General features: G+C 36.5%; 1 protein-coding gene across 1 annotated transcript in view; it reads right to left on the bottom strand.

The window, feature by feature from the left end:
• DPYD (dihydropyrimidine dehydrogenase) overlaps window positions 1–11,706 on the bottom strand; it is an 856,217-nt gene that overhangs the window by 113,592 nt on the left and 730,919 nt on the right. The gene's annotated exons all lie outside the window — the stretch shown is intronic.

Here is an 11,706-nt window from a genome sequence, read left to right as displayed (position 1 = left end):
CACACATGGCTAACCACCAACCATTCCTCAGGCTCATGGTAAATGTCCCTTCTTCAAAGAGGCCTCCAGGAGCCCAGAGTAGGTTCTGGCCTTCTTTTAATCAGACATTTTTAACTTCTAATTATTGCATGATTATTCAATTGACAACTCACTCCCCAATGAGACCAAAGTTTCAGAAGAGACGAATTGCATTTATTTTGGTCACTACATTATTCCCAGTGACTAGGACAGTGTTTGTCAGTTAATCTGCTTCCACAAATATCTGATGAATGAATAGTGATGATATAGTTTGGCTGTGTCCCCACCCAAATCTCATCTTGCATTGCAGTTCGCATAATCACCACATGCAGTGGGAGGGACCTGGTGGGAGGTAACTGAATCATGGGGGTGGCTATCTCCATGCTTTTCTCATGATAGTGAGTTCTCACACAATCTGATGATTTTATAAGGGGCTTTTCTTCTTTTTCTTGGCACTTCTCCCTCCTGTCACCATGTAAAGAAGGATGTGCCTGCTTCCCCTTCTGCCATGATTGTAAGCTTCCTGAGGCCTCCCCAGAAATGCTGAACTGTGAGTCAATCAAACCTCTTTTCTTTATAAATTACCAGGCTCAGGCATATATATATATATATATATATATATATATATATACAAATACACACACACACACACACACATACATGTATATATATTTTTTGAAACAGAGTCTCACTCTGTTGCTATGCTGGCATGATCTCGCCTCACTGCAACCTCTGCCTCCTGGATTCAAGTGATTCTCCTGCCTCAGCCTCTCAAGTAACTGGGATTACAAGCACACACCACCATACTCAGCTAATTTTTTTCTATTTTTAGTATAGAGAGGGTTTCACCATGCTGGGCAGGATGGTCTCAATCTTTTGAACTCGTGATCCACCCACACTGGCCTCTCAAAGTGCTGGAATTACAGGCATGAGCCACTGCACCTGGCCTTGGGTATATCTTTATTAGCAGTGTGAGAATGGACTAATACAAATAATTAAAAAGAAAAGAAAACTGAAATAGAAGATTCTGGAGTTAATGAAGTTTAAATCAGAGAAATTACAGTTCTTTCATTAAAAGCCCCTGGGGATTCTGTGATTGTGGCTGGGATTTGAGTTAAAGCTTGAAGAATATGGATTCAAATAACCATGTCTAGCTTGATTATTTCCAAAGATAGCCCTCCAATTTTGATATCACATGTGTACTCCAGAGACTCATTTACAACTTTCTGTAGAACCTCTTCACCCAGAGGGCCCGACATCACTTCAAATTCAAAATTTACAACACAAAATTCAACATCCTTCCTAATTTATATTTCAAATTTGTCTAATGAAGCAACTATTAAAACAAAACTAAGCAAAGAACAACTCATTTCCATCCTATTTTCCCAGACGTTGAATGCCTAGTATATACCAGGGTGCCTGGCAATGATAATCAACAAATAAAAATCATCTCATACATGAATGAAAACGAAGGAAATGCCCGAAAACAGAATAATAAGATTCTATTTCAGACTCTTAAAGCCCTTTGGGTAGTTAACTGAACACATTTTATCATAAGCTTTGTGCCTAGCATGCTACCTGATACCTCACTGTTGCTAGGTTAGTGGAGAGAATTTATTGAAAACAAACTAGGAGTTTTCAGAATGGGAAATGGGATAAGTAGAGAGAGAAAGAGACAGAGGTAATATGCATACATACATACATACATACATATGATACACATACACATATACACACATGCACGTGTGTGTGTGTGTGTGTGTGTGTGTGTGCCTAGAAGTTCTCAGCAAGGAGGGGTAGTGATTCCATGATGTATACCTAAAGAACATTCAAGTGTGAAACTGTGGGAATGCTAGCACTTAAAGGAAGGCTAAGGAAAATGATCATGAGGGAAACCAAGAAGAGATCCAAGAGAATTAAGTCAGGTGCCACATATCAGAGCTGAAAGTGCTAACTGGATGTAGCACTTGGCAGGATACTGGACAACATTTGCCTTTATAGGAGAGATGTGCAGTGGAGTAGAAGCCCGGTTTGTGGGGTAGGTTGAGGAATGGATGGGAGATAATGAACTAAAGATATCTAGCCAAATAACACTTATAAGAAGTTTGGCTCCTATAGGAGAAAGAGGTGAACTGGGGGTATAGGTTACAGAGTTTTGCATTTTCTTTTTTATTTCTGAGACAGGGTTTTGCCCTGTCGCCCAGGCTGGAGGGCAGTGGGGTGATCACAACTCAGTTTAGCCTCAACCTCCTGAGCTCAAGCAATCCTCCCACCTCAGCTTTCCAAGTAGCTAGGGCTGCATGCACACACCACCATGCCTGGGTCTTTAAAAAAATATTTATTTAATTTTTTTAATAGAGATAAGGTTTTGCCATATTGCCCAGGCTGGTCTCAAACTCCTGAGCTCAAGTAATCTGTCTACCTGGCCTCTCCAAAATGCTGGAATTACAGGCGTGAACCACCATGCTTAGCCCACATTTTATTTTTTTGAAGAATGAAAATAATTATGTTTAAAGAGATGCAGTTATTTTACATTTCAGAATAGGACAGACTGGTTTCTATGTATGAGATTTCTGTCAAAATTGGCTGAATGATTATGTGATGAGAATAGGACAAGGCAACATCTAACATGAAATAAGCTCTTCTTACGGGCCAGGCACTCTTAGCACTTTTAAGCACATTATTTTCTTTAGTCCTCAAAATAACCTAAAAGATAGGTTTAATTTCAGCCCCATTTTACAGATGAGGAAACTGAGTCTTAGGAAAGTTAAATGACTTGCTCCAGACCCCACAGATAGAAAGTGATGACACCAGAATTCCTGACCATACATTAGAATATAATCTAGATACAGATATTAACAGAGGAAAAACTTTTTATACAACTACAATTACTTTTTCTACAACGATTGCATGGACCAAACACATATATTTAATCAAGTTATCTTCAACTGAAATATAGCTATGGTTTTGAAAAATTCATGCTTTTAGATAAAAATTGTCAGTATTTTCAATTTACCTTCTTACTGGTACAGTATAAGAATAATAAGCCAAAACCAAAAAGCAGAAATAAAAACCCCTTCATTTTCTATTCTGAAGTGCTGAATGTCAGTGCAATGTAGAAAAGAGCATAGAATAACTACTAAATATGAACAGGAACATTTTCTAGGAAGCCCATTTACATTATATAAAAAAATCTGTTTCTCAGGAGGAACAATTTGTACATTAATTAGGCCTGTTATAACTTTCTTAGAGTTGGTGGTGATTTTTTTTCTCACAATCATAAGGAACATCATTATCATTTCCTCCAGGGGGTTTTCTTTTTCTTTTGACTATAAAAGTCAACTGATGCTTTACTTAATCCTCTTTGCTCACTCTGAGATCCTTTTTTTTTTGTAGTATATGCTTATGGGTATACTTTACTATAGTCTTAAAATAGTTCACTATGTGAACATAAGAAATCAGATTTTGAAAATCATATGTCATGTACTTTATGGGATTTTCATGACTATTGTAAAAACCTGCTGCTAAAAGGAATCTAGAAATACTTTTCAAAGGATGAACAGTAAAGTATAATCTAAATCATCCCTGATTTTTCCAGGAAGAAGATACAAAAGCTATGAATTCTCTCAATCCTCAAATATGGCACAATTTGTATGTAGTAGGCTCAGCCAAGGAGTGGAGAGGCCAAAATACAGACTTGGTATCTTTTAACTGTAGAAGAACATGGTAGGACCCAAGGCTAAGAAAACTCCCTGTTTCCCAACCACTTCTAGGCTCTTTATCCTACAGGGTTAATGCTCCACATAACTGGGAGCTATAATGAGAATGTGAACTGAACACAAAACTTGAAGAGGGAGAAGAGACTACAAGATACTCACTGAGCAAGAGTGAGACAGTGTGCAATGCTGGAAGCCCTGGAATCCACTGTGAGGCCCAAGTGCTGGAGAGGACGACTTCAGATACACTTAATCATGTGGCAAATGTCACATTATTTATGTACCTTTCCGAAGTAAGTCGTTTGATTTTTACTTCCAATAAGATTAAAACTACTAATTTTCCTGACAGAATTTCTGACAGTAGGAACTTTGCACATTGATATTTTCTTTAAAAATTTTATTGTACATACACATTTTACAAAAAAAATTTTATTGTACATACAAATCAGGTGGGGTTCTTTTTAAAATGCAGATTCTGGTTCTGTAGCTTTGGAGTGGGATCCTAGAGTGCGATTATGCATTGGCCAAGTTTTCGGGGGCTGCTGCTGCTGCTGGACCATACTTAGAAGAGCAAAGTCTTCAGCGCTGGCAGAGGCGCATCTCATCTCAACTGAAATGCTGATTGCAAAAAATTCTTCTAAACAAACAGGTTTCTTATTAATTTTTACTATTAGATTATATCAATATTTTCATAGCCTTTTAAAAAATGCACTACTTATAATAAGAAGTCATGTTTGAAGAAACAAGAATAATTTGCTGATTAAACAGTAATAAGACTAAAAGTAAATCTTAGGATGCAAGTGCACCATTGAGAACAGCTTTGCCCATGGATTTGATCTCAGGAAATGGAATTGCTTAGAAAGATGCCTTGTCATTGTTTAGCCTTTATACTCCATGTAGGGCTTTATCTCTATCTCGAAGGTAAATGGTTCTTGTTAAAACTCCAAACATGTAGCTGCTATTCCTAAATGGGTGTATTTTATATGACATCTCTTAATTGTTTGTTTAACAGCTCTGATTAGGACTCTTAATAGCTGTTAACATGTTTGCTTAGTATAATTTGTAAGTTCTTTATGGTGAAGGCTGGTTTATCTTTCTTCACAGCAGGGCATCAGGTGCCATTATAAGGATCGTTGCCACCATTAATTATTTTTATAAGTGTGAATATCCCTATCGTGGGCTATTTTAAAGAGAGGCCCCTAGATTCTCAGCAGGATCAGCCCTATGCAGTAGCTGAGTAGGTGGTGGCTCCCTGTGCAGCATGATTTGACGTGTGCCATAAAGCACCAAATAGTCTCCTCCGGGAGTCTGACACAGTGCCCTGAATTTTTACATTAGGTGCAGGCACATTTAATGGAGGCCTGCCTGTTCAGAGCAACTGTACAAATACCTGGATGGTGACAGAGGGTTGTCGGGAGATATTCTTTTCTTATTTTTTTTTTCATAAAATGAGATTAACTAGATTATCAGTAAATTACCTATTTATGGAGATTTATGTCTTCAAAATCTTCTTTACATACATTATTTCTTTCAGTACTCAAAATAAACCTGACTTAGGCAGAAGAGGGAGTAATATTCTTACTTGAAAAATTGAAAGAGCTTGGACTTGAAGCCCTATTTCTTAAAGTCAAATCTTGTGGTTTCTATGCCATATCAAGTTAAGAGGTTGAGAGCATGCACACAGAAGTCAAACAGAATCGAGTTCCAGTTACATCTTAGCTGCGTAATCATGAGCAACTTTTTTCACTTACAAATGGAGATTAAATACTTAGCATATAGGAAACTAAAAGGCAACATACTTAAGTGCTTAAAATAGTAGCTTGCACTCAGCTAGGTTGGCACCAAAATTAAGTTTCATAATATGAATAAATCATTAGGTGAATTAGGCAGGATACAATTTTAAAATATATTACGTTTTTGGTCAATGCTGCAGAGGAAGGCTATGGACCTTATTTTTATTTGCATTAAGTAATGATCTCAAATAAAAAAAAGCTTTGATTTTGTTGTTAGAAGACTCGTGTCTGATACCTAACTCTGTCATTTGGCAGCTGTGTAACTGGGGCAAGTCATTTAGCTTGCTGAGTTCCCTTTCTCTCCTCCAAATCTGAAAAAGGAGGATGATAACAACTTATTGCTGTGAAGATTTATATCATGAAGGTGGACGTACTGTGGAAATTATAATGCTGAGACAGAATGCTACTAAACTTCATTGGCATTGTAGAACTTCAGGTAATCTAGAATTTCACATGCCTAGCAGAGGCCAAAATGGAAGGTGTTGCCTATTTAAAAAAAAAAAAAAAAAAAAAAAAAAAAAAAAAAAAAAGCTAACTTAATCTGAAAAGTAAAAGAAATTTACAAGGAAGTTATCAAATAAAATCCAAATTAGATTCAAAATATTTATCCAAGGTGAATAATTTGGCAAAGAAGAGTTCTACAAAAGCAGAACACCCTGAAAGGGCACATGTTTTTCTGTAATCAAACAGCACATTTTTCAATTGCTATTTTGAAACATTACAAAGTTTAAAAATAGAGATCTTGATCTATTAAAAACAAGTCAGATAAACCCATGGCCATAATTATCCCTTTTCATTTCTTATCCTACAGATAGACAAACTCCACTTCAGGACTTAGAAATATGTGCCTCCAGGTTATATGAGAGCAAAATCTATCTTTATAATTTAAATTTAAAGTGGTCTCCAAGTTCCTGTAAATTCATTAGTAAAAGGTCTACTGTTGAATTACTACATTTAAGCAAAAATGGAAATTCTTCTGCAATGGTTATCACATTCTAAATTGCATTAATAACTGAGTTGTATGTATCTGGAAGAGGTTCAAGAAGCCTCCCATGAATGTGGTTCATATATAATACATTGAATAAGGAGGGTTGTTCATCCAATTTTTAAAGCTTTCTCAGGAAAAAAAAAAGATTACATTACCTCTTCTTACTAACCTATTTTGATAAGCATGTATTTTATTTAAACTATGCAAAACATTGCAATATTTTATATAGCCCTTTATAGTTTTCAAAGCATGCTGTCAAAAAGAAATATCTATACAGTAATTTACAGTTTTCAAAGCATGGTGACAAATAAGATCAAAGGGAATTTAGACTTTTTTTTTCAGATCAGCCTCCTCATTTCAGAGATTAGAAGTCCAGAAAGGCTATAGTATCTGTCCATGGTACACAGGTAGCTGGAGGCAGTGCTGGCAGACCTACCTGGTCTGAAGCTCTTTCTGCTACAACACTGCCTCTCAATATCATTGTACTTAGTCCATATATCAGTTCTAAGAGAAAGACAGAGAAGGTTCTATGAATTGTTTAGTAAGTGAGGAAGCCAAACATTGAATGCAGTGCCCCAAATGAAGACTTGTAACTGGGAAGACCAATAGTAAGACTCAGAACTTCTGATCTCTGCAGAGCTTACCTTTTCTTTTTATTATTATTTACATAAATTTCTGAGTCTTAAATGAGATGAAAGTATTACATATATAAGCAAGCACATATTTATAATTTTCATAAAAAGGAGTAAAGTGATTTCACATTTATTAATTGATTATGACAGAAATCCACAGATTTTTAACATTTAAGTTTTTAATATTTGGATGACCCACTTAACATTTCCTACCTTAACTGGAAACTATATTTCTGCTGTCTTTGGATAGAAATGCAGTTTATAATTCTATCTTTCCACACCCACTGATTAAAAATATCAGGTTTTCTGAAGGCATGGAATCAATAATTTCTCATGTAATTGAGTTCTGACCAGTACTGGCAAACAGATGTATAAAACTACATTGTATTTTAGAAACTGGCATACAACACATATAGATAAAGGAAGAACTCAGAATAACAATATCCCCCTATGAGCTTTTGGTACTACATAAACATGGCATTGCTTACTAGAACTCATGAATAAAACACCAAAATTATAATTTTATAAAAATATAGGTTAAAAGACAGCCCTGGAGATACATGGTAAATAGGGAACTAGATGGGGATATATTTGTATATTCACATTAAACCACAAATCTTAGTTGTTCTATCATATTAGTTTCCATTTGTTTGAGCTGTACAACATCAAAGTCGTGATGTCCCTATATATTGCATTTAGTAGTAATGTAACGGACTACGTGAAGAAATCAAAGTGAGAGTTTCTAAGTAGTTTCCTGGCAATTCAGACAGCAGGCTCTTTCATCTGCTCTGTAACTGTGGCAGTGAATTGATTTAAACTCCTTCTGAGATCTCAAATGGTTTTATATTCTTAGGTCTCTCAAGCAACTTTTTTTTTTCCCCCAAAGTGATAAAATTCTAACATTCAGCAGAATACCATCTTGTTTCCCCCTAAAGGAGAGGGCTTATTTCAGCTTTGCTACTAAACTGCACAGGATCACTAAGTAAAATAGGTGTCCAAATGCCATTCTACTAAGAAATCTGGCTTTGAGTTCAGTTGTCTATGTTCTGACCACAGCAAATAGGATTGGGGCGGGGGGGGGGGGGCAGAGAACAACAAACGAAGAGCCCCCCAGATGTTGTTTTTCAAAAGTTCAGTTTAGAAAAATTGTATGACAGATAAGTAGCTCTGTTTAGTACATATTTTCAAAGTTGTTTTTAATTGCCACTCATTGATAAGTCCAAATGGTATAGGAGTCATTTATTTCGTTTATCAGATATTTCTTCTCAGTATATTACCTACCTTTTAAATGATAAGATCTCTGATAAATTTTAAGTATATAAATTTCCCCCTTTTCCTCCAATTAAGAAGGAACTTTATGGAGTTTGACAGTCTATTTTTCAGTGTCGCTCTGTGGTCAATCTCTAATTAATTTCTTAACCCAAGTTCAGCTAAAGACAGACTGAAGAGAATAAAATGTTTTCAAGGTATATTATACTGAGATCCAAACCACATTTTGCCAGCCGGAATATAATCATCAATTCTCCAAGTACTTTCTCAAAGGCAGCATAGGTGATGGGCCACCCACTCGACTACTATTCAGAAGAGCATTTGTGACACTGATCTTCTCTGTTGCACTTTGTTGATGACACAACTTCACTGAAGATGGCCTGGGCTGATTAGTCAAAGGACTGTGCCCTGCAGGTGAGACTGCCCCTGCCCCCTTCCTTGTATCTGTACTTTAAAAGTGAGCTCCAACTGGACTCAGATCTCAATAATGACTGCAACCAAGAAATAATAATAAGAACCATACAGAGGCACAGCACCTCTGTCTGCCTTTTATGCGACACTAGAGATAAAATGGGTGAGCCAGGTACAACATGTAGGGCCAAAGAATGGTGATTACTGTTCTGTCTCTTCAAAGATATTGCTGTTGATGGCTCTGCTTCCCAACGGGCATACGTACAAGACTCAAAAGACTGAGGTAACAACTGGAGTCTTCTACACACCAGGATCCTATGTAGCCCATTCTTTGGTTAGGAACTGTGGCTGCAGTTTGAGGAAGTTTGGCCACTGCACTTCAGAGGCAGTAGGATTTTTCTACTAACATAGTTTCTTGCCATCAGCCTTTGGTGCTACATCAGTTGCCACAGTAATTTTCAATTTACTCTGCAGTAACACAGGTGGTGGTGTAAGGGTTTGCATGCAGCATTGTGCATACTCAGCACCTCTCATGATAAAAGTGGGGCAAGAAAAGGAAACGAAACATCCAAACAATAGCTGTCAGATGACTCAAATTCTTCATTTTCGGCAATCTTTCTTTTTCAACACAGTCAACACAGCTGGGAAAACTTGATTTCTCATATCATTTACCAAAATACCACATAGAGTTTGATCACAGAGGAGAAGAAGTATAATGCCTAAAGAGGAAAAGTCTATAGGGAAAATTAATGCATAGAATCTTTTTCTGAACCCTGAAGATGGCTGAAGGTTATGTGGTCACTCAACAACTAAGCAGATATTCACATTCTGAAAAAAACAGAACAATTTGCCCACAATGAGAAAAATTTGTTAACAAGAAATAACATTTCAAATAGCCCTGACATCCTCTTAAAGCATTCACAATTCAGTAGTTGGTGATGGTTAATCTATAAATCGATAAAAACACAAATCTGTGTGAGAGTACAGTTTCCCTTTTATCAGTGAGTCAACAATTCTGACTGTGTTGCCAGTATCTTCTGGGACACAAAAGTTGAAGTTCAGTTGATTAAGAGTGAATAAACTATGTAAGAGTTAAGTGCTGTAGAAAAAACAAAACAACCTTGCCAGTGTTCAAGTTAATATACGGTAAACAGTGCATGCCGTGGAGGGCTAGAGAAGTGAAGCAGTAAGGTTTGCATTTTTTAAAAGGAGCTTTTAAAAATATTAAATTCATTTTTAACCTCTTTACCTTATATATGGAAAACAAAGTTTGTGATTCTGTGGAAAGACCAGGAAAATAAATTGTATACTAGTATTTTTTTCGGCTGCTAGTTTTAATGAAGACGCAGAACCTGAAACTAAAATGCCTAGTCTTTAGCTACAAAAGGTGGATCTACTGAAACATGGTTATAGACGAACAAATGCAATGTCCAAAGTAGTTTTATTTATTCGTTCTCACTAAAAGGGCACATATTTTATGATCTGTGACTATGACAACCTGAAGAAAGATTAAAAACACCAGTAAAAGTTCTAGGCTGAGGGTTTTGGGAGGATGCTTAGAGAAGACCATATAATTTACCATCCAAACTGTGATACTTGAGAGTAAATGGAAAACTATTAATGAAAATACCAGGACAAGCAGTATAATCTGGGATTGTCCTTAGCACTAGGATCTGTGATTCTCTTACTTAGAGGGTTTCTTTCTTCTAATCTTTATATTGGAGGGAGAATTTCACTTATCCTTCTGGAATGCATTCCAAAATGCTCTGTCACTTTTGTTTTAGTTTAACATTCTGGTCTTTCAGATACTTATGCAGGCCTCAGAGCATTAACACTGGATTGAATTCACAAGGCTTTTATTACTTAGGTGGGGATTTGGAATCTTGGAGACCTGACTTGATCCAGTAACAGGACCCGACTTGATCCTGTTATTGATCCAGATAATCCTAGATTTAAAGGGTCCCTTTTGGCCTCCAACTTAAAAAAAAAATTAACAGACTTTGCTTTTTGTACACTTTTAGATTTACAGAATAATTGGGCAGATAGTACATAGAGTTTCATATGCCCACGCCACCCCCACACTCAGCAGATTCCCCATTGTTAATATCTTGCATTAGACAGTGCATCTGTTACAGTTACAGCACCAATAGTGATATGTTATTATTAACTGAAGTTCATAGTTTATGTGAAGATTCACTCTCTGCATTGTACCTTTCTGTGGTTTTTGACAAATGTGTAATGACATGTATCCATCATTAGAGTTTTATACAGAATAGCTTCACTGCCCTAAAAATCTCCTGTGCTGTACCCGTTCATCCCTCCCACCCTCACCTCCCTCATTCCCTGGCAACCACCCATCGTTTTTACTGTCTCCATAGTTTTGCCTTTTCCAATATGTCATGTAATTGACATCCAATATATGTAGCTTTTTCAGATTGACTTCTTTCACTTAGCAATATGCATTTAAGGTTGCTCCAGGTTGTTCTGTAGCAATAGAATCTATTCACCTATTGAAGAATTACCACAGTTTTTTCATGTTTAGTAAAAACTTTGTATCTTTTAAAGAATAAAATCATTTTTCTATATAGCCAAAGTAATATTTTCGCAGTTAATAAAATAAATAATTCCTTAGTATAATCTGATATCCATAGTAAAATTTCCATATTTTTATAGCTGGTTTATCCAAGCCTGGGTTCCACTGAGGACTGCATGTTGCATCCAGTCACTCTGTCCCTCAAGTTTCCTTTTCTCTGGCACAGCCCCTTTTTCTGGCACAGCCCCTTTTTCATTCCACGAGCTACTACTAGGGTCTTGTTGCTTTGCCACAGTGTTCTTTACATTTCTTTTCTCTATGCCTTTCATCTCCTGTAAACTTGTAC

The sequence above is a fragment of the Saimiri boliviensis genome, chromosome 11 (genome assembly GCF_048565385.1).
Source record: "Saimiri boliviensis isolate mSaiBol1 chromosome 11, mSaiBol1.pri, whole genome shotgun sequence".
NCBI classification, from domain to species: domain Eukaryota; kingdom Metazoa; phylum Chordata; class Mammalia; order Primates; family Cebidae; genus Saimiri; species Saimiri boliviensis.
Note: the sequence above shows the minus strand (reverse complement) of the source record. Positions and strands in the feature narration are given on the sequence as shown.